At 41.1% G+C, this 24,727-nt stretch overlaps 1 long non-coding RNA gene across 1 annotated transcript in view; it reads right to left on the minus strand.

The window, feature by feature from the left end:
• LOC138159258 (uncharacterized) overlaps positions 1–24,727 on the minus strand; it is a 1,259,001-nt gene that overhangs the window by 129,539 nt on the left and 1,104,735 nt on the right. The window contains exon 9 of the long non-coding RNA XR_011167854.1: positions 17,451–17,639. This is a non-coding gene — a long non-coding RNA (uncharacterized lncRNA). The remainder of the gene's footprint in view (positions 1–17,450; positions 17,640–24,727) is intronic.

Below are 24,727 nucleotides of genomic sequence, written 5' to 3' on the forward strand. Positions count from 1 at the left end.
CCAATTCTCCCCTCATCTTACCATATCCCTTTAATGGTTCAGAGATTTTTTGTGGGTGATAAAATTGTCATGCATTTCCTAGGGGTACTACTAGAACTTCATGCCAGTCAAGGTTGAGCTAAGTCATCGATGGGTTAGTTGGTGGGATGGAAAAGTTCCCATCATTGACCAAATCCTTCTTTAACCATTAAAATTCTTCCATTTGGGGTTCATCTTTTTAGCTTAAGGCTTCAATCTTTGTAAAATGGCAAATACTTGGGAAAGGTTCAAAGATTAAGCTTTCATTAGTCAAGTTCAACTTAGTTTGAAGAAAGATTGGATAAGATTTTGCATCTGAAGGTTAGTGGAGGAAATGCCATCAAGGCAAGGATGGGAAAGGGCACATAGTGAGGGACCTGCCAATATCAAATACTTCAGTTTTGCCTAGGGCTGGCCCTGACCTTAGTGCAGATCCTACTGACACTCTTTCAGGAAAGCATGGGAATCTATTCTAGGAGTTAAGACCTCCCAGGTGATTTTCTCAGGGTTTACTTGTTATAGATAAAATCAAATGAATGAATATTTATTGGGCACCTATTATGTGCAGGACACTATCCTATGAGCTGTGAAAAATCCAAGGAAGTATAAACCATCATCCCTGTCATCAAAGAGTTTAAAGTCTAATTGAGAATATTCTTATATTACACACACAACCTAGTTAATTAACAGTATGTAAACTGAATGGAATCATAGATTTTAGACCTTTGAGTGAATTCCAGGAAGAATCTGGTTAACTTCCCTGATTTCAGTCAGGGAATTATCCTCCTTTTATACATGAGGCAAGTGAAATCAGAAAGCTGGGGGAAGGAAGGACATAAATATTTATCAAACCTACTATATGTTAGTGCTTTACAAATATTTCATTGATCATCCCAACAACTCTGTGAAGTAGGTCTCCATTTTACAGTTGAGGAAACTCTACTGCTCTATGTATCTACCGTTAGGCCACTTAACCCCTGTTTGACTCAGTGTTCTAATTTATAAAATGGGGATAATAATAGATAATAAATCATAGGTCTAGCGTGATATAATTGTAAAGTACTTATTATCTGGCACATAGTAAGCATTTAATAAATATTAACTCTTTTTTTTTTTTAATAAGCAATCGGGGTTAAGTAACTTGCTCAAGGTTACACGGCCAGTTATTTCTGGGTGTGGGGCTGAGTGTCTGAGCCCGGGATTTGATCCCCAGGTCATCCTGACACTGGAGCCGGTGCTCTTACTTGCCAAGCCACCTGGCCGCCCCTAAGCAATTCGGGTTAAGTAACTTGCTCAAGGTTACACGGCCAGGTGTTTCTGGGTGGGTGCTAAGTGTCTGAGCCCGGGATTCGATCTCCAGGTCTTCTCAACACTGGAGCCGGTGCTCTTACTCGCTGAGCCACCTGGCTGCCCCTTAAATAGTAACTCTTTATAAGATATAGAAAGACCTGAGGCAGGAATTCTTAACCTTTTTTGGGCTATGGATGCTTTTCCTAGTTGTTGAAGTCTATGGCCCTTTCTCAGAACCATGTTTTTAAATGCATAAAATAAAATATATAAAATTATAAGGAAAACCAATTATATTGAAAAAATAGTTATTGAAACATATATTTTTAAAAGTTCACATACTCTTGACCTAGGAAAAGCTGCTTACTTTGGGTAAATCTGAGGGAGAACCTGTCTGAGCAGAAGTTGGCATGGGTGGGTACTTATAAAGAAATGCCTCTCCACCCCTAGGAGATCCCTTAGGAGTGTAGAAGACTATTAGGAGGTTAAGTTTATCTGAGACAATCAGACGGAGTGAAATCTCCTTCTAGCTATGGAGAGACATCATGGAGGAATAGATTGGATGGCTAGAAACCTAAGATTCACTCTTTACCCATTAAGCCTGAATCAAGTTTAGGATTAGAATTAGTATATTTATTCCCCATGAGGTAATACCTAGGAGAAGATGAGAAAAGGGTAACCATTTAAAGAAACTGAGGGACGCAGGTTTTGTTTAGTCAAAAGAGTCAGCAGTCCCACAATGACCATTAGCATTTAAAGGTAGAAGAATTCCAATTATGTTATTAAATGCCCCAAACGTGGGTTAAAAAATCCAAAGTCAGAAATTCACCAGATTTTGGGGTGACTATCCGGAAATCACCATCAAATGCATTAGGCACCCTCGGGCAAGGTTCTCCCAGTAAGGGGAAAAAGGCATTAGGAATGGAGAGTCTAACTGAACTCTGTCTCTCCTATTTTTATGAGGTTATTTCAGAAACTAACATCATGGAAACTCTTGCATGAGAAGATAGAAAATGCATATTATTGACACCTGAAGCCTTGGCTCCTGTCTACATCCATCAGGGAAATATATACAGAGGCAGGTGGGTTTTGTATTTATTTGTATTTGTATCTTTTTTTAAGCCTTTTATTATTTCCCTGGGTGTTTGGGATATGTCAGGCTCTTGGGAAATATGTGATAGAAAGTTGGCAGGTAGGTGTTTTTGTTTGGGAGGGTGTGTGTGTTTTTTTTTAAAAAATATTTCACATTATCATTAAAAAACCCCCACAACAAACCCTCTCAAGAAGTCTCTTCAGCTGACTACCATATAGCCTGTGGATTTATAGCCTTCTTTGTACGTATTACATTTCAAAACACACTGCTTTTGTAAAATGTGTATTTATTATGCATTTTAAAATGTGTATTATTTAGCAGGAAGAATCTTCCATAATTCCTGGATTTGATGCATTCAGTGATACAAAGAAGTGTCAAGGTATTCTAACAGTTATAGGGCAATAGCACCCTACATCTGTACCTGGAAAGGACCTTATATGTCACCCAGGCCAACTTTTTCATTTTTACAGATGAAGAAATTGCAGCCCAGAGAGGTAAATGATCTCTCAGAGTCATACTGGTTGCAGAATCAGGCAGAGCTGGGGTTAAGTCTTGTCTGTGTGACCATGGATAAGTTACTTAACTTCTCAGCATCCAAGGAAAGTCTGTTAAGTTTAAATTACAAAGGACTTATTGATTTGGATTGCTGGAGGTGAATTTCCATGCTGGGAGTTCCCCCACACTGATGAGATCACAGGTCTAGACAAAAAAAATCATGCAAACATATCTCAAGAAAATACTATTACAAAATTCTTTTTGAATATTCTTGGCACTGGTTCTTGCTAACACTTTCCCTAGGATCATGTATATTAGATGTGACATCTCCCTGTCCCCATCCTATCACCTTCTGCCACAAAACCTCACGGATAAAGACTAGTTTCTTTTCTTTTTGTTCTTTTTAAATAAGGACTATGCTAGGGGCAAATTGGATGAAAAATACAGTGAAAGTGATTGTAAATCTAAGTAAGTTCATTAAGAAGTAAATAACATTTCAGTTTTTTTATATCCGAGACTAGAACTCATTGCGCCACTTTGAAATTTGTTCTCCATATTCCCTGAGCCGTGGTTGCATATAGAAAATAGATTAAGGAGCCTTACTCCATCAATGTAAAAATGCAACCTCTATGATTCCTGCATTCAGCTGTTCATGCATTTCCTCCTTAGTTCTCTATTCTGTACAGAAGAAGGGATTCAACCCACTGTACAGTGCAGACAGAAACGGACTGTCAAAGACCTGGTTCATACTGCGTCTGACCCTCATCATTCATGCTCTACTTTCTGTCTTGACAAACAAAAGTACTTGAAACCACCGAAAAGGATGGCTGGTTGGCAGCAGGTCAGTGTCCTTGCCAACATCTTCCTCGCTGCCACCCTTCAGATTGGGAATAGCAGTGATGATGGGAGAGGAGGGTTGAGAAAGAGATCTGAACATAGTCATTACCTGCTTTGCTTTGATCAAGTAAACCAAGGGGATCAAAAGGCTGCCATGAATCCTTCTCCAGTGTGTATTTGAGCCAAGGAACTGGGAAACCTCAGGCCAACCTCCCCCAAAACAGAAGGTGGGCTCAGGGAATATGCAGGATTTCCTGCTTCACTCTTCCAAAATACTGTTCAGAGGAATACAGGGGTCTGAGCTTTTCTGCCCCACTTCATTCTTTTGTGATCAGTCAGGTATTTAACGGCAAAACAGACTGGACCAAGCCCCCTACCTCTCTTTCTTCACACTAGCTGAAGATGTACTTCTCGGACCATTCTCCTTTTATCTTTCCCCCAAAGGCTCTAATATTTATTTCAAGACCCTTTATATCTATGAGTCTATGAGATCTTGTTGAATTACATGTGACTACCTGACTACTTGGTTCTGCTATCTTCCTATGCAGAAATTGATTGCCTCAGTCTTCATGTTGTCAGACCCTTATTATATTCCTTCACTGATTGACTCAGTTTCCCACATAGGCTGATCAAGCAATCTCCTTGGTTGTGTGTGAGTCTGTGTGTGTGTCTCCAGTCACAGCAGCAGTATTACCACACAAAGGGAGGCACCAAAAGCCCCGATTATGTTTTCAGCGAATTACAGACACATGGTATCTTCAGTAAATAACCCTTCATTTTCACATGGATTATTTAAAATTTCTGATGAAACTGCAGAAATGTCAATGCTGAGTAGGATCAACCAATCAGAGAGAAGCTCCATGACCTTTACCCTTCCCCTCTCCAGCATGACTGCTATTATCTTCAAGGGGAGGAAAAAAAGAACCCAACAACTCTTCTTGTCTCTTGTTATACCTTTGTTCTTATGATCTAGCATGCTGTTAATAATGACTTCATGTTACATAAAACAGACACACTAATCTCACCAAGTCCCCAAAGTCCTGAATCAACCCTACTTCTTCAGAAAGAAAGAAAATAAGAAACTGAAAGCAAAGGTTGAATAAAGGCTTGTGTTCTAAAGAGGAGAATGGCTACACTATGTCACTGGACCATTCCTATTTGAACTGGGATATTTCAAGGGCCCTGGGGCCCTTGAAGGAAGATCAGAGTCTGGCCAATACCCCACCAAAGTGAACAAAGCAAAAGTCCAACTTTGGTTGGCACTCTAAAACACTTCTAATGTTGTTCTGCAGGTGTGTTCCTGTTCTAGCTATTAACGGTAGGCAAGAAGACAGGCCCGTATGGCTCACAAAATAAGCATCCTGCCCCTTCTCCTCCTTGGGAATAGTAGTGGTGGTTCAAACTGGTATCTTTAGGGAACCAAATTATGTGGTCTCCATTTTGAGACAAGAACAATCCAGCTGCTCATCTTGTGCAATTTGCCCCAACTACTACTTGATAACAAGGAAAAAACAATGAAATCATTTTCCAGCAGTTCAGAGGGTGAGCTCTCTAATCCACAGCTAAGGACACGGTCTGACTGACCAGGCCCCCTCATAACAAGGTTATCCTCCATGGGGCTACCCAGTTTGTAAATATTCTGAAACGACAATTGAGGATGACCTCCATCCTACTGATTGACATGGGTGAAAAAGGCACCAACAACATGCACCATAAACCCTGGAAATCATTCAAAGAAACACAAAGAACACATCATCTTGATAGAAATAAATAAAAAATAAAATGGGCATCGAGGGAAGGAGACAGACATAAGAAATACAAAAATATACATCTATGTAAAGCAAATGGAGCCTATGAAATCTCTTTGGGAGTGGAAACTACCCTAGCTTCCTTACAGGGACCAGATAACTTCCACAAAGCAGGCTCCTTTCCCTCCTTCTTCCTATAGAAATCTGCCATGCTATTATCTTTTAGGAGGTGCCTTAGTATCCACTGGGCAGTTTCTGGGGGTTCACACTACCATTTCAAAATTACCCTACAATGCTTTGATCTTGAGTGCTCCTCCTCTCCCTTTGTTTCTTACTACAAGTAAAGAATGTCATCATCCTGAACCCCAAATATCATCCCATTTCTGGTTGTGCCCATCTAGAGTTTCAATTGCCTTAGTTCCAGTGGGTGGCTGATGTTGCCATCTGGTTAGGTCATCTTGGAGCAGCAGAGGGCCTAATGGATGGGGAGATGGAAGGCTCTAAGAACCATGACTGAGTACTTTTGAGTAATTGCCTTCTGCTGGGGGAAGGAAAGCCAATAGAGGATTTTCTGTGAGTTGAATTTTCTCCCAAATGGTGGTTTATTGGCTTCTTGCTGTTTGTGAGATTATATTCTTGTCCTCTCTAGAGATATGTGCTACAAAGCACGTAAATCCTGTATTCTGGAGACAAAACACTAATTTTTACATTAGTGATCTCAACATGGAGTTGGTGGGAAAAGCATCAGCTTGTTGATTACAAAGCCCCAAATATGGATGGCATCTGTGCTTTTCCTCCTTCTGCCTCTCTGTAATCTACAGCCACCCAAAGAGTTGTGAATACCTGGTAAACAGGTATGCCAACCTTAAAGGGGCAGTAGATGCCTTTAACTCTTTGCTTTCTGTGCCCAACAGAGAACCATTTTAGCTGTGGAGAAAGCACTGGGTTTTTACCAAAATGCCCTTGATGATCCCAGATGACTTACCCATAAGGAACTGCCAGAATTAACACATTTTGAACTCAGATATAGATCTGAGAACTCCAAATATTCTGTACAGAATATTTTCCAGTGTAGAGTTTCTTAACTATAGCTCCATATTTCCTATGTCAATAGAAGACTGCTTGATGCTACCAACTCTCCTTACTTCCCCCAGGGTAACCACAGTACCTATTATTAATCATTAAGCCAAAGGAAGCCCTGGAATGCTGCTTAAACCCAGCTCAACAGGGTACTTATTTAATAGCTACTGATGGAAGTTAAGTGGTACAATTGGGCCTGGAGTCAGGAAAATCTGAGTTCAAATTTGGGTACGATCCTGGGCAAGTTACTTAACCTCTGCTTGCCTCAGTTTCCTCAACTGTAAAATGGGGATCATCATAGCACAAAACTCCCAGGGTTGTTGTGATTATCAAATGAGATAGTACTGTCTAGCACGTGCCTGGCTGATGTTGCTGTCATTGGTATTAAGTTATTTCTGTCATGTCTGACTCTTTGTGATCCACCTAGGGTTTTCTTGCCTAAGCTACTAAAGTGGTTTGCCATTTCCTTCTCCAGCTCATTCTACAGATGTCCAGCACATAGTAGGTGCTTAATAAATGTTTGTTCCTTTCCCTTCCCCATATAGAACTCAGGGAGGAAATTCCCATTGCCATTAGCAAAGCTAGAAGGAAAGGGAAAATCAGGGCAAGGAAAAAGCATTAACTGTGATTTGTATACACTATAGAAAACAACATAAAGAGTTATTTTATGAACACAAACCACAAGGAAGTTGTGCCTAACAGCTAAATTGGGGCTATTCAGAGAAAAAGCTAGTAAGTTAGCTAGCATAAATTTATAGTATTTTAAGAAGTTTTGCAAAACACTTAATATCTTTGATCCTCATACCAACGTGGGGAGCAAGATGTGATTTTTATCCCCATTTTACAGATGAGAATACTGAGGCAAAGATTAAGTGACTTGCCCAGGGTCACACAGTTAATACGTTTCTGAGGCAATATTTGAACTCTGGACCAACTCTCTATTTTCTGTACTATCTAACTCTATTTACAACTTCAGTGGAATAAGGCATTGAGCCCTTTTCTGATGTGTCACACTGCATCTCACTGGCTTCCCTAAACAGACCTAGTTCTGATTTATGCAGAGGATAGGGTGGGAGACACCAGCTAAATTGTGAATATTTGAGTATTGAAGTCAGACCTTTTGTTCTGATCACACATCTCAGAAGCTTTATTTTGCTTCCTCACATCAGAATATCAGAAATCTTATTCTTCTCTTCATTCTTCTTGCTGCCGAACTTTGGTCTTATCCTTTCACTCTCCATCAGCGTTGCTGTCAAAGAATGGGGGAAGGGGAAAGGAGAGGAGATGAAAGGTCTGTTTATCTGTGTACTTTCTAGCTGGAGAAAGAAGTTGGGCAGAAGGGGCAGCTAGGTGGTGCAGTGAATAGAGCACCAGCCCTGGAGTGAGGAGAACCTGAGTTCAAATCTGGCCTCAGACACTTGATACTTAGTAGCTGAGGGACCTTGGGCAAGTCACTTAACCCCAATTGTCCTGCCTTCCCCCCTCCAAAAAAAAAAGTTGGGCAGAAAAGAAGGATGAAACTTACTTAAGATTTTGGATTATATGCAGATTTGACTTTTGTCTGCTTGACCTTCTCTGTTGGCCCTAGGAGCTGACCACCTATTTCTGTCTAAGAAGATATTCTGAACTTCCAGAGCCTTATTAATAGTTCTCCAAATTTTCTCTGAATCTTCAGCCACATCATAGGACTGCCAAGCATTTGCTTTTCAAACTAGGGAATCCCATTTGGAATTTTCACCAAACCCATTTGAAATGTTCACCAGTCCCATTTGGGATTTTCACCAGTCCCATTTGGGATTTTCACCAATCCCATTTCCAGTTCATAGAATGTATGTAAATTGTCAGGAAGGGGGGGGGGGAGGAGAAGGGACACTGAGTCCAACAGAGAAGGTTGGGTCAGGGGATTCATAATGGGATGGATACTGAAGTTTCTGTTTCTTTGTTTGCTTTTTGTCCTTTCTCATTGCCTTAGGTAGGTACTGGCCAGCTGAGATCTCTACTAACATGGACACTGGATATATGCTGAAAACCCCCTGTTCCATTGCGTAACTAACTGGCATCTGGGTATCCACCCTGCCCAGTGTTAGGAATCCTTCTGCAAACTCCTGCAGTTAATCCACAGTCCATGTATTATTATCAGAGGACCACCATTCTGACCCTTTTATTACAATCTCCTCCATTATTTTTTCCAAACCTTAGTATCTTGACCTTTGAACATTCTGTTTGGGAAATAACACAGACAATTGGTACATATTACCAGCTAAATGCTTATGAAATTTCATTTTAAGAGACATAACTGAAAAAAGCATAAAAATGTCCAAACTCTCTCATTTAAAAAAAATCACTACAAGCCAAGACCTTGTATGATAATGTGTAAGTGCACCGGTACAACTGAATTATGAACATTATAGAAATAAAGTCCAGGAAGGAAAGCTGATAGACCCTTAATGGGCCTGCCATACACACTCCGAGGGAAATTAGCACTAAACAGCTGAATTTCTATGCATCACTCTGAAAATATACCCTCGTACAGGCAGTGCGACCCTAATGTGTATATAATATATATGAGCACAATTAGAAAATTACATTCAGTTAGTGTACTCAAGTCAACCTCATAGTACAAGACAATATAACAAATTTACCAACCACCAGAACCATTATTGATGTCCTCTTTGCCCCCAGCTCCCTTGTTCCACATGCCTTTGAGCCCATTACACAAAAGAATAAAGCCAATCACTCATTACTTCTCCTTCCCCTTAAAAAATTGAAAACCCTCTTCTTCACCAGAAAAATAGAAGCTCCTTGAGGGGAAGACCTATTTTCATTTTGGTCTTTGTATGCCCATTAGCACCTAACACACAGTAGGTGTTTAATAAATACTTGTCTGGCACATAGTAGGTGCTTAATAAATAATCATTGAATTAATTTTAATCCTTGCCTGAGAATAACTATTTCCAGCTCCAGGATATGGGTTTCTCTTTTGGCAACTTTGTTCTGGGCAGCAATGTAAGGGATGTCGGATGTTCTATCCAAATGCTAATGAGAATTGGGGAATTTTCACAGGGAATGGGGAAGCCATTTCTACATTTCTCTATGGAACAATATAGATTTTTGGGTCAAAAGCAGCTGTGGGTTTGGAGAAACCCATTTATTCTCCCAGTCACAGATGGGTAGAGACCCTGTGCAGCCACACATTGGGTTTGTTATAAATATTTAGAGCAAACTGATAAAGTGCATTTGACCCTATTTACATAGTTCTTATAGGTAGAAACAGTCAGATAAGCATGGAGTTAAGCCAAATCCTTTCATTTCCAACCTTCCTGCTTTGGAGTAAGCCTGCAGGAAACAAATCAACCAGATTTCACTAGTTTCTGTACCTTTTATGCTAAGGAAAAGTGTTATTCTCCCTACTAAATGACTTTTTGAAGGTTGAGATACTTTTGGTGCTGAAGGGGTTGTTCTAAAGGGTCCAGTTTTGGGAAAGCTGGTTGGCTAATTCAAGCCTAAGTGTTTGAAAAGAATGGACCCAGCACTATGAAAGCTGTGTATAGACAAAGAAAGGCTATGTTTATCTAAGTCAGTCAATCATTCACTCTAGTATTTATTGAGTGCCTACTAGATACTCATCACTGCACCAGACACCATCTGTCTGGAATGTAGACAAGAAGATATGTTTATAAAGTCATGAGTGATCCTGGAAATTGCATGTGAAAATCAGTTTTATTACAGTTTCGCTGTTTTATAGTTACACTTGGTAGAAGACATTGTCTCTGCCTTCAAAGAAATTATAATCTAGGTGGGGTAGTCTAATTTCAATTTCTCAATGGACAGATATCCAAATGATATGTGGTTTTGTGTGTCCCATACACAATCATCATCTTTGTGGCCTTGGGAAGAATTACACGCAGGTTAAGACCCAGAAAAGATGTCCATATTTTCTCTTGTGCAGAAAAAAAAAGTCTTTAAAATGACTAATTTCGTCTCTAAGTATAAATTATGATTACTATTATTTTACAGGCCAGAATCCCTTGTCCCCCAGGGTCACATATAACATCTGGGTCCTAAAGCTGTATTCCTTAGACAATCTAGCATTATCTGTACACGTGAAATATATGTTTCTTAATACTCTCCCAACCAAGAAAGGAAACAGATCACTGCATCAAAACACCACACTTCAATCCTTGCAGAGAAAAAGTGCTTTCTAGGGGCGATGGAGAAGGAAAGGAGAGGCAATAATAGAATCTTCATCCCCATTCGTTTCCTGACTAGGCAGTTCTAGCACCAACATCAAAGCTGCCGCATTAAAATTTAATTTGAATTTAAAATCTCTGACAGGGACCAACGTTGGGGAAGCAGGGGTTAACCGCAGAGATAATGAGGCGGCGGCTGCTGCTGCTGATTCTGTTGACAGTATTGTGTCACCTAATGAATGTGGTGACATAAATCTTGATGAGGGGGCAGAGGAGAGTATCGGGAAAGGCAGTAATAATGAGGAAGACCAAGAGGCCGTGTTATAGACAGCAGAGGAAGGCCAACAAAATATCCCTGCCCAGGAAGTGGGCCGAATACTGGTCCAGAGAGAGGGGCCTATGCTTTTGTTTGCTTTGAAGACAATAGGTCTTTTTCTAACCTCTTTAGTAAGGGTAGAAGGAGGATGAGGAGGAGATATCCACACGGAGAAAAGGGGTGATGACATTTGCTTCTCTGTCAGCTTTCCAAGTCTCCACGGCCAGACCGATGTGGGAGAAAAGCAGTTGAAGGAAAAAGCCAATTCCCTACAGAATTTCCTATAGTCAGCTTCATGGAGGCAAAACATACGACTTAAAAAAGAAAAGTACCATTAAGCAATTAAAAAAATAAGCCTTCCTGAAATCTCTGTGACTTCTCATTTCAGGCCTGGGAGTCAGGCCACAACAAGGCCTGGCCCTTTGAACAGGGTGTGATGGACTCGAGGCCCAAGAGACAGCGGTGGTATGGCCAGCATTTCCAGGTGGCTCTGTGGCTCCAGGATGGGATTGTTGTCACATCAAACGGACTGTCTCAGAACTCCATCGATCAACAGCCTGGCTCATTCTCAGTGTGCCCCACCAACTAACCCTGGAGTGGGGCAGGGCTGTGGCCTGGGAGTTTTAGAGCAATGAATCTTTGCAGAAAGTAAACCAGAAATCCTGGAGTGCACTGCTGTGATTACAGCTCAAATTCCTAAAGCACTTTCAAGCTTTCAAAATAACTGTCCTTACAGAAACCTCTGAGTGAGATCGTAAAACAAAACAAAACAAAACAAAAAACATCATTATCCCATTTTACAGATGAGGGAACAGAGCCTCTGAAAGGTTATGTGACAGACATGTTTTCGGTAGCTTAGCTAAACTAGTAACTGTCTGAAGTAGGATTTGAACCTAGTACCAATTTTCCTTTTTTTTTTTTCTGGAAGTCTGGACTTATGATTCCCTGCCCCATTGCCCCCCCTCCCCCAATTCCAACCCACCACAAAAGTAAGACTAACCACTGGCCTCCTTGCTACTCCTCACACATAATGCTTCACTTCCCACCAGCATCCTCTCTCTTTATCACCATCTCCCTCTTCCTTGGCTCCCTTCAAGTCTCAGTTAAAATCCCATCTTCTCCAAGAAACCTTTCCCCCGTCGTCCTTAATCCCAGTGCCTTCCTTCTGAGTCTGCTCCCAATTTACCCTGTACATCACTTACTTGTACAGAATTGTTTACGTGTTGTCTTTCCCTTCCCTTCTCTCCCTTTTCCCCCTAAGAGCTTAATAAATGCTAGTTTAGGCTAACTGATCTATGATTTCATAGGAAACTCTTTACCCAGATTGGAGACCTGCAGCTGTCTGTAATTTCCAGAATTGCTTGGTGACCCTGAGGCAGTAGGTGATCTGCCCATGGTCACAGTCATGTCGGTCAGAGGCAACCTTGGTCTTCCTAACTCCAAGGGAGTCTCTCTACCCACTATGTCCAGTTGTTTCTTTCTCATTATGTCTCCCTATAATGTCATCGCCCAATGGAACTTTGATGAACTGGGTCAATTCCTCAGACTTGGGGGCGCAGAAAATGCAAGCAGCACCAGAAAACTGGAAGGGACCTAAAATTCATTCATTCATTCAAGAAATATTTATCATGGATCTGTGTGAAGATGAGATTTATTATGTCAACAGAAGTGATGGAGAGCACTCATCTTACTGGAAAAGATTTGAAGAAGCCAACAGGATGCATTTTTGAATAAAAAATGCCAGAGTGAAAGTGGGAAAATGGAAGTATAGGAAACTCCAGGATCTGACTGAATTGGAACATAGTCAGCTCAGCAGAGCTGGATGGATAATGGGGGCCATGGGGGCTTCTCTATGGACTTGATCTGGGAAGAAGTTTGGTGGAATAGGTAGAGAGCTTGCTTGGGAGTCAGGAAGGAGGGTTCAAATCCTGACTTAGATACAGAGGTCTGACTCTAAGCAATTTATTTAACTCCTCTGGCATCATCCCTAAGGATCCATACCAGGCCCAACTCTATGATCTCTTTCCCTGAATGCATTTATGATTTTGTTGATTTGAATCCATGGAAGAGAAACTTTGCATTTTCAGAGAGAGGGAGAGACGGGGGGGGGAGGGAGACAGAGAGAGAGACAAAGACAGAGACAGACAGAGACAGAGAGAGATATTGAAATGGATATTTTTATTACAATATTTAAAAAATAAGGTTGTCTCTGAAGCTCTGAAGGGCAGGGTATAATCTCTATCCATCTGCCTATGCTTTTACATTTCCTGCAGGTGAGACTATCCCTGACCTAAATTTATATAGGAGTAGATATCAGCTTTGGCTATGGAGGATGGCCTCTTTGCAATGTTGCCATCACAGGTACACTTAATGCTGCTGCCTACACATGCATGTTGTCTTCCACACATGTTCCCTATACATGCCCATGTCTACACACTTCCCAACACATTCTTCTCATCCCAGTTCATGCTGGCATGTCTGTAAATGGACCCTTCAATTCCTTGGAGTCAAATAAAGTGAGGTGCTCTTTCATTAACTATAGGAGAACGAGACAAAAGTACCATGCTGGTACTTCAGGAGTTCTATAGACAAGAGGTTTTCTGGTTTTCTGATTTCCTTCCTTCCTTTCTTCCTTTCTTCCTTCCTTCCTTCCTTCCTTCCTTCCTTCCTTCCTTCCTTCCTTCCTTCCTTCCTTCCTTCCTTCCATCCTCTTTCTTCCTCTCTCTTTCTCATTCTCTCTTTCTTCCTCTCTCTTTTTCTTTCTCTCCCTCTTTCCCTCCCTCCCTTTCTTCCTTCTTTTTCTTTCTTTCTTTTCCTTCTTTCCTTCCTTCCTTTCTTTGTCTCTATTATCCTATTTCTTCCTCTCATTTTCTTTCTCTCTCTCCCTTCTTTCCCTCCTTCCTTCTTTTTTCTTTCTTTCAATTCCTTCTTTCCTTTGTCTTTTATCCTATTTCTTTCTTCCTCTCTCTCTTTTTCTTTCTCTCTCCCTTCCTTCTTTTTTCTTTCTTTCTTTTTCCTTCTTTCCTTCCTTCCTTTCTTTGTCTCTTTTTTCCTTTTTCTTTCTTCTTCTGTCTTTCTCATTCTCTCTTTCTCTTTTTCTTTCTTTCTCCCTCCCTCCCTCTCTTCCTTCCTTGCTTCCTCTGTTTCTCTGTCTCTGCCTGTCTTTCTCTCTCTCTCCCTGTTTCTGTCTGTCAGTCTGCTTGAATGTGTCTCTCCCTCTTTCTTTTAATCCTTTCTATTGGCTTGCCCAGTAACCTCACAGAAACTTCTCTCAAGTGCAGCCTATTGAGTTCCACTCTCAAATTGCCCCCAGAGCCCACTGGATATTCCTTCAGATGTCTAACAAGCGTTGAACACAACTGAGGTTTAGAGAGACACAGAAATCAATACTGCGGCTTCCACCAGTCACGCTGAGGGATTAGTCGTCCCAAGGAAAAGCACAGAGAGTTGAATAAGAGAATCATGACTCCGAATACCCTAACAGGTTTATGAAGCCAGAGAGCAGCCTCTGGCCTTGATAACCTCCAGTTGGCCCGGAGAAAAAGGAGACTGTGAAAACATTCACTTAGCTTCCTCCCCTTTTGTATTAATGAGGTCAAGCATTCAACCTCAGGGGGTCAACAGTGGTGCGCTAAGGAGTGCCTGCTCAGGGCAACGGGCAGGATGACCATTTGAGCAGTGGCAGCTTGGAGGCTGTAAACAGCCTCCTGGATTCTTCGCAGTCAAGGGTCCTGGACCTCTGGAAGGGATCCCACAAAGCCTGCAGGGCTGGAACTGAGAGAGGAAAGGAGCCTGTTTTGGTCAGGAGGCGATTATCAATACCGAACTCTGGCGAGCCTGAATTTTTAATGATCTTTGGGCTGGAAGAGGTTGGTGGAGAAGACTAACAAAACATGAAGTCCCTCCATGGGGTGGAGTGGGGCTTGGAAAGGGGGGAAAATTTGGTAAACTGCAATGAACAAAGCAGTTCATTTTGGGAAAAATATCTCTAGGGCGCCAAAAGATGCTGAGACTTTTGTCTGTTCGACAATACTGTGCTCATTACATTACTTAGAGGTCAGAATTTTAAACAGAGAGGCATATTCCAAACACTTGAATTCCATCATGGTGGATTTGGAGAAAGATGTTTAAATCCAGTGAGAATGAAAGGCCTAAAAGGCATCATTCTCTGGCTCAGGGGTTCTTAGACTTTCTTATATCATGACCTTTTGGTGGCATAGACTCTTCAGAATAATGTTTTTCGATGGATTAAATAAAAATGTACAGCATTATAAAGGAAATAAATTATATTGAAATATAATGATCACTTTTAAAAAAAATTCACAGACTCCCTGAAATCCATTCATGGATATCTTGGGGATCTGTAGACCCCAGGTTAAAGTCCCTTGATCTAGCTTCACAAAGGTGGCCAAAATAGGGTGAAAATTTTGCTGTACCTCTGGGCCTGGTCTCTATGGACAAAGTAACATGGAGGACTAAGGCAATTATCTATATGCTTCAAACCCAAAGCCTTCCTCTCCATGAGTCTATAAGATAATTTGGGTCCTATCTGGGTAATTTAGGCAAGGATATGATTTATTTGACTAAATGATCCTGATAATTACCTCTGTCTTGCCCTCTGGCTGTAGGGAGTCTCCTGTGCTCCCTCTCACTGATTTCTCATGTAGAAAGCTGAGAAAACCAAGTTATACTTCTCAGCCTTGTCTCAGAAATCCACTGATTTCCTTTGGCAGCAAAGGAAAAAAAAAGAATGCTGTGGAGAGCTGATCAGTAGAAACTGGAACTGGATGGCCAAATTCATTTCTCAGACACTACCCAATAGCCAGCAAGAGGCAATCGTTGTGCTACATCGTGAACAACTTGATTTGGGTTTAGAAATCTAGGTTTAAAAAGAAAGGCAACCTAAGTCACATCTGTCGTAATCCAGTTCTCAGATGGCCCAATGCAGGTCTTCCCCAATACCCCAGATCAAAGAAAAGAGAATTCCAGCTACCTTCTCTAGACAGTTACCAGTTTCGGATTCTGGTTTCAGGGACATCTTCCACTCAGCCTTTCATCTATGTCCCTGCTGGTTTAGACCTAGCTAACGTCGACTCTGGACCCACGTTCAGTCCTCAGTTGAATCGTCACTTGAGAAACGACACAAGGAACATGGCTTCTGTGCTGTAAGGGAGAGGAGATCTGTCTGGAGCTGGGACTCCCATTTATAAGGCTGGTTAGCCCTGCAGCCCTGGGAATAACACCATTTAAATCGGGCTGATGAAGTGCTTGTTAAACACCTGCTCAAGTCGGCAGGGGTCATGGAGAAAGCACCTCCTTCTCTCTCTCCCTCCCCTCGCCCCCACTCAAGACCTTGGATTCTTAACCTCTTTTTGTGTCATGGCCCCCTTTTATCAGCTTGGGAAATCCTAGGGACCCTTTTTTAAATGCATAGAGTGTAATATATAACATTATAAAAGGAACCAGTTAGATTGAATTATGGTCATCAAAATATTAAGAAAAATTATAAAAAAGAGTTAACGGATCCTAGGTTAAGAAACTCTGCTTTAGACAACTGTCATGTCAAAAAGGATGAGTTAGGTCTTGGCCTTTTGTGTGGTTCTGGAAACGAGGAACCATCAGATGCATTTCTGTGCATCTGGATGGGTTCGTACACTTTCTATCATCATGGTTGACTGCGTGTTTGAGTACATGCATGTCTGCCTATACGTCTCTGTTGTGTGTGTCCTGCCTGGTGGGTGTAGCTTTTCCCTGTGAGAACATGAGTCTCTCCTGGCCCCATCCCCCACTCCTTTCCCCTCACATTCACCTAAAACATGAGAGCTCGCTCCAGCCCCCTGTGCTACTGCTTCCATAGCTCTCTTGGCCCACCCCCGCCCTCCTAGGCCTCTTATCTAAGGCAGCATGTCACTGCAATTTTTATGGTCAACATTACAGGCTCAAGTCCTCCTTTGAACCAATCAAACCACACTGAATATGTTAGAGAGAAGCCAGGCTTTCGGCAAAGAGTTTGCTTCCTGAGCTGAGCTGCCTGACCCCCTCCACCAGCCGCCATCATAAATCTGCCTTACCTGATGGAAGATGGGCTTTTTAGGATCTCTCAGGGTGCTTTGAGGTAGCACTTCTATGAACTCCTTGCCACAATAAATAATGCTACCTGCAATATGTCTTTGGGAGCGTGTCAGCAGCCGCTGTCCTGCCATGAATTTTTATTCTTTTGCCGTCTGGAAGATAGATTCCAGATACAGCATTTTCCCGCACTTAGTGTCAGATCTCTTTACCCCTTTGCCCCGGCAGAATGACAGGGACCACAAATAAAATAAAATTAAAAAAAAAGCAGTCGAGGAAAAATGGCCCAGAGACCAGAGGGAAATCGCCAGGCTCACCTCTCAGCTGCTGAGGAGCTGCAGATATGACAGCCAGGACTAGAAGACAGGAACCATGTTGGGGGAGAGGTCGGTAGTGCCCCTGTCTTGGAGAGAGATGCAATTGTCCAGCGATGGCAGGAGAGAGGGAGATTTCACCAGGTAAAATTGATGTATTGGAGGAGAGCTGAAGGCTTTGCCACAAGCCCGCTGCAAAGAAAATGACAGAAAACTGGGTTCAAATGAGTGAATGAAAGAAAGAAGGAAACATTTATTAAGTGCTTATGTGCCCAATTATGATAGCTGGCTCTTCCTCTCCACAGATCCTTGGTCTGGCTAGTGTTGGTCCTTGTAAGGCATACATGGACCCTGGAGATGTCACCAGGCACAACAGAAGGGAAAGAGAGAAATCCATTACCCCATTGGAAAGATGAAGATGAAGGAGGGAGGGTTTTGTAACCAACAGTTACCAGGTTTGCATTATCAACACTTACTTAACTAAGAAATCAATTCATCTCCAAATTTTATTAGTTTATGTTTCTTAGCTGAACCAGAAATGGGCATGATGTATACGGAGAGTTTAACTCTTAGAATATCTATTGTATGTAGAAAGCTCTGGCGGAAAGAGTCCAGTGCCTAAAGTCAACGTCTAAGGTCATGATTGCTAAAAATTATCCATTTTTATAACTGGAAAATTCACAAGGTCATTCACTCAAAGCTCCCTAAAGCTCTCAAAAGTTTTCTTAGTGCTATGTTGTTGCTGAGACTGTTCCCCCTTCCCCCCGATCCTATGCATTTTTTAAAATAAAGCTTTGATTTGTTATCCAGTTATAGTGGGGAGTCCTCTATTTCATTGTGTATGAATCATTCCCTACTTGAGAACAGGAAAATTTGTTCAAGGGCAATCATTTCATAGGATCATATATCTAGAGGCAATTTAACCCAACCCCCTTTTACAGATGTGGAAACTGAGGTCTAGAGGAGCTCAGTAGTTTGCCAGAGGTCACACAGGTGGTAGAACTAGGATTCAAAACCAATATTTCTGTTTCTATTCCCAACATTCTTCAAGTGCAACAGGGTTCTCTTGCCCAACTGAACACTAATTCAGTAGTGTCAAACTCAGATAGAAAAAGAGACCACTTAGGGGTGGCCAGGTGGCTCAGTGAGTAAGAGCACCGGCCCCAGAGTCGGGATGACCTAGGATCGAATCCGGGCTCTGATACTTAGTACCACAACCAGAAATAACTGGCCGTGTAACCTTGAGGAAGTTACTTAACCCCAATTGCTTTAAAAAAAAAGTAAAAGAGACCACTGAAAGAACTTGACTGGCTGCATAGAAGCTTAGAAAACCACAATTTAACACCATTCCTATTCTATTGTATTTTTATTTATTTTGTTAAATATTTCATGAGTGCTCCTTGGGAATGTACATAGGGAGGAGTGTGACTGAAATGTTTGAACCATCTTCATTGATTGCCCTCAAACTGAAGAAAGAGGCAAGCTGATACTTTGTGTGATTTCATTCAGTTCGGTAAGCATCGAAGTGACTGTTTACCATGAGCCAAGGACTGACTGTACTAGGTGCTGGGAATAAATGCAAAGACAAAATACAACAGTCTTTGTATTAGCTTGCATTCCACTAAGGAAAGATAACATGGGTACAGTTAAATAAATTCAAAATATATAGAAACAATGTTAGAGAGGAAGGATACAAGTCTGAAATAAAGGTCAGTTTGTTAACAGCAGAACAAAGGTGCACGAGAGAGGTCGTAGAGAGTGGTAGTAGACATGACATGGGTGAGTATAAGGGAGCAGACAGTCTCCAAAAGTCAGAACCTTGGGGATTTTGCATGGAATCATAGAGCAATATATTATCTTACCCTTCAGAATAGAAAATGTTATGTTGAATTGATTGGTAATCCCTGAGAAAGTGGCAGAAAGCGGGGAGTTGTAGGGGTCCAATCTCTGGTTCTTCATGATGGCCAAGGCAGGGGTTAATGGAGATCTGGGACCAGGCTGGTTATGGGTGCAATGAGGTAAGTTTGAAGACACAGACTTTCTCCTAAGTAACCTCAAACCAGGATCTTGGTGCCAAGACTCATATTCCTAGCTTCCCAAGGCAATGTAATCCACTTGCCAGCATGGCCATTCCCTAATTCCTCCCAGAAAGCCCAGAGTAAAAGGTAGACAGTTCACATAAGATTGAATCATAAACTTGACCTAGTCCCATCCCTGCTTTTGACTTTATATTTCTTATTTGACATCTGAAAAGCTGGATTAAGGTTTTACAAAAAGAGATGATACTATGCAGTAGGGAAGGGTCCATTGGGCACATCACTATCCCATCCTCAGGACATCTTTTGCCACATGGCTGTTTTAAAGTGGAGGTGATTCACAAGGTCATTGACAAATGCATGTATTGATTGGGTATTAAAGTGTCTTGTGATTAATATAGCCTTCGAAGTAATTAGTCCAGAAGATCTCATATCTCAACACATTTAAATAATGTATCTGTGAACACAGCAGTCCCTGCCAATCATGCTATCTGTGGCCAAACACCATATAACCTGACAACTCATTTGTAATCTGGGCTTTCCAAATACTGAATATCTTTAGAAAACAGGAGCTCTCTCCTAATTGTCTGGGGCAACCTATATTTAGATGCTTGAAATGTGCTGGTGGGGTTGGGAATTCAGGGATATATTGGAACCAGGGACTCAACCAATAATAGCAAGCCCAAGAGAACATGGGCATGAAAGAGTGACAGTGAAGGAACCCTCAGAGGATAGGTCTGGATATAGAGAATCGTCTTCTTTCCAAGGTCTAAGAATTCTCTAGCTTCTGCAAAGTCATCTCTTCAGACTGAGATTCATTCTGATGTGACTCTGATGGCCAACCATTAAGTTTCTCTTCAAACTGAGGGAACAGATATTTCATAAGCTTTGGTATTTGTTCCTTGTGTTACCTAATTCACTTCTCTTACCCAGAATCTATGGGGTGAGGTACTGCAAACGTGAATAGATAAACAGGGACGTTGATTTGATTCTCAAAAGAAATGTAACCACATAATTTTCTCTTATCTAACACCTTACTCTCAATGTTCTGTTTTGTTAAAACTTGTTCTGGGAAATATTCTTTCCTTAAATACAAAGAAAAACATAATGTGAAAATGATTTTCCCAAAAGCCTGTAGCAGGGAAAGTAGGGTGGTGGGAGAAAGGAGAAGGGTTGTAGGCCATCATTTTAACTAAAAAAAAGTGTTTGGCTTCTCAGATGAACAAACTTGGCTTATCTAACTGACTAAAGATAATAGAGAATTAAACAAGCTGCATCACAGAAAGGTAGGGAAGCTTCTAATTTTGAGAAGCCATTCTCCCTCAACTCTTCTCTGATTTCTGAAACTTTCATTAAACAACAGTTTAGCTTTGCATGCTGGAGAGTGTATGGTCAATAGAAAAGCCTTCTCCCAAGGCACTGGAGTTCATTTAGATAAGGTCACTAATCATCTGGTTCTCACAGAAAATATTGGGCCTAAATAAGTATAATTTTGAAGATTTAGGTTTGGTTCTTTTTCTGTGAACTGTCTAGCTCCTTTCAGGGTTCAAACATCATAATAAAATTGCATTTCTGGATTTTATGAACTAAAGAGAGAAGAAACATAACTCAGTGATATTAAGAGTCAGAACATCAGAGTCAATAAACAATGTTTTAAATACCTTCTATGTGTCAGACACTGGGAATACAAAAAGAGACATGACAGTCCCTTCCTTCAAGGAGCTTACCATCTAACGGGGGAAGGCTCTACAAAAAGAAGCTGAAAGGTGGGGAATGAGGAGAGGATAGCTGGGATGGAGGCATAATGATGCCCTGTAGCCAAGGTGGGCAATGATATGAGGAAGTGAGTTGCAGGGTTGTGGGATTATGAGTTTCTGGAAATCATGAAGACCAGAAAAGCAGCTAGGAAATCATGGAGTGAATGCTCTGTTTGCCCTCGAATTTGGGAGGATCTGGGAGAAGCCCCAATATGTTCATCTCTCACTTCTCTCTTACCAGAGGGAGGGAAGGGCCCTTGAGACAGGGGTATTGAGCTCTGAGTTTCAGAGTTGATATCTTAGAAGATGATGAGTTTTTAGAGACTATGAAGTCCAAGGGAGCAGCCACCTGGGAAAGATCACACTGCTTTGCACATTCAAGATACTTAATAGACATTTACTAAATTATTATTGTTGATTCAATCAATCAATCAATATTGGAAAGTATATATTATTTGCTTCCTCCACTGAATTCCTACTTTGATTTCAGGGGGGTTTAAACTCTGCTTGGTAATAATGTGCTGAAAAGGTTCAAGGGTAGGCCTAGCAATAGACTCAGCCTGTGCTGAGAGATGAAACCTATGTCCAAAGACCAGTCTAATTAAGTTCAGAAAGGCTTATTGCCAGGCTGTGGCTACAGGATGATGCATTTTTTGTCCACACCTATTCTCAATGACCTGGGTCAGTTAAGGTGACGCAGTGCATAGAGCACTGGACCTAGGGTCTTATCTTCCCTAAATTCAAATCTGGCCTCAGACACTTAATGGGCAAGTCACCCAACCCTGTTTGCCTCAGTTCCTCATCTGTAGAATGAGCTGGATCTTTTATCCATGACCTGTTGTCATCCTTAACAACTTCAAAATAGGTTTTAAAAATTCAATAGCACAAGACAAGAGGGAAGAAATATGCCTTCATAGTAATCTATGTGAAAGATCTGGAATTTTTATAGGACCACAAGCTTAACTTGAGTTAGCAGTGTATTGTTGTGACTAAAAAAATAATACGATACAACCTTAAGTTGCTTTAATAGAAAGACAGTATCCAGATCAAGGGCAGTGAGAGTCCTATCATATCACTCAACAGAGAGTATTAGGTTAATTTCTGGATGTTGCATTTTAAGAGATATTGGTGAACTGGAAGGTATCTACAGGAGGGATCTGGAATGATGAAGGGTCTAGAAATTTGTCCTGTGAGTAATGGCAGAAGAAAGCAGAGCTGCCTAGTAGAAGTAATGGGGGCTGTGGGGCATGATCATTGTCTTCAGATATTTAGAGGACTATCTGGCAGAAGTGGTATAAGACTCGTTTTGTTTAATAGAAGGTAAAGCCAGGGTCAATGGGCAGAAGTTACAGTAGGGTTCAATGATGATTCTATGTAAGGTCTTTTTAATAAGACAACCAGATAAAAAAATGAATGGAGTTACCTTGTGAGTTGGTCAGTCAATTAGCATTTATTAAAGACCTACTCTGTGTCAGGCACTATACTGAAGATACAAAAGAAGGTAAAATCCCCCCCAAATGAACAGAGATAGCAAGTGGGGAGGGGAGCTGTTTTAAGAAAGAAGATAGTGAACCTGGACTCATTTTATGATCACGCTATCTATCTCTAGGGACTTTTGTTTTTCCTGTAAGATCGGTGGGGAAGAAGAGTATCTGATAATTTTTACCTCTTCTTGCTGTGGTTCTATTTAGTTTAAATAGGATTTATTGAGCACCTTTCAGTTTTTAGCAGGACTGAAGAAATCTTGGTTTGGATTTTGTTTCTTCCCCACAAACACATCTCAAGGAAGGTTAATGTTTCAAGTCCTCCAAGTGTCAAAAGAGAAGGAATCCTGGATGATTTTTCTTCCCCACACTTATTCCACCCTCTGAAGATATGAAATAATTTGTTCTGGTCTATCCTCAATATTTTAGTCTGCCCTCATTTTCTTTATAGATTTTTATTGATATCTATTATTTTTAAGTCATCTAGATTTCCCTTCGCATCTCTTCTCTACTCTTCTAGAGAGTTATTGCTTATAAACAAAGATTTTTTTAAGGAAAGAAGAGAAAAAAATCAGTAACACTGATCAATACTTTGAGAAAATCTGTCATGGTATACAGTGTTGTATAATCATAGACTCTAAATAAAAATAATACTAATAACTAACATTTATATTGCACTTACTGCTAGGCACTTTTAGTTATGTCATTTAATCCTCACCACAACCAGTGAGGTACGTGCTGTTATTATTCCCATTTTACAGATGAGGAGACTGGGACAAATAGAGGTTAAGTGACTTGTCCAAGGTCACAGAGCTAGGAAGTTACTGAGGATAAATTTGAGCTCAGGTCGTCCTGACTCCAGGCCCAGCACTGGATCTACACGAAATTCTGCAAAGGGAAGGGGTGGAGAAGATGTCTTCTCTTATCTCTTGTTTGGGGCCATGTTTGTTTGGTTTTTTAAATAACTTCCAACCTCCAGTTTCCTTTGACTTGTAGTGATTATTCTTTGCATTTATGTCATTGTCATCTTAGTGAATGTTGTTCCTCTGTCTCTCTTCCCTTTACTTTGCATTAGTTCTTATAAGTCTTCCCATGTCCAACATGTCTTGTGATGAGGCATCCGTCTTGCCATGACTCTACCTCTTAGCGTTAGAAGATGTTTTTGGATTTGCTCTGGCTAAAATTCCCTTTAGTTCTTGTCCTCCCAATCCTCAAACCTTCTCAAAGAAAATCCTTCTATGGTAATTACAAATATAAAAATACAAGCCAGATGGAAGCAGTGTAAAACTGGGGACCAAGTAATGAGAAAGGGGGGGGATTAAAATAGATCATAAAAGATACATATATACACACACATACACATGTACATACATACACACATGTTCAAGATTAGCAAAAAAAGAAAGCAAAAGAACTAAAAGACTGGAGGATCCTAAGGAAATGGTGTTTTCTTTATATGCAACAACCTCCTCTCAAAGGATGGTTCCCTATGTGGATGTCGCTGCCCACTCACGTCTGATTTTACAGTTATATTTAAGAGAAGCTTTTAAATCCATTTGCAGCCCCCTAGGAGTTGCAGAGGGAAGGTGTTACCAATAAAGTATAGTGAAGGCTGTAAAGGACTGCCCCTCTTCTCTCCAATTGAGAGGTGTTCACCCAAGAACAGACACAGAACAACACAATCTCATCCACCGGCCCTGCCAGTCTTTGTATCCTCTAGCCAGGATCACAGAGACCTGAGAATGGCTGACCCTTTGTAAAAAGCCACCGAGGAAATGTTTACTTCTTTTCTTGAAAGTAAGGTTGAGGTCAAAGAGAGAAGAAGCACAGAAGGTTCTGTCTGATCCAAATAACTGGAAATATTGATAATAAGTTCTATCAGGATATAAGCAAGTAATTCAACTCAAGGGGGAAAAAAGGGCTGGAACTTGGTCTTTTTGTTTCCATGAAGCCTGATCCCATTAGCTAGAACTGATCTCTCTGTCTCTGTCTCATTCTCTCTT

This window comes from Petaurus breviceps, unplaced genomic scaffold (assembly GCF_028583685.1).
Source record: "Petaurus breviceps papuanus isolate PSGF00001 unplaced genomic scaffold, PetGlider_PUasm1.0 176, whole genome shotgun sequence".
Taxonomy (NCBI): Eukaryota; Metazoa; Chordata; class Mammalia; order Diprotodontia; family Petauridae; genus Petaurus; species Petaurus breviceps.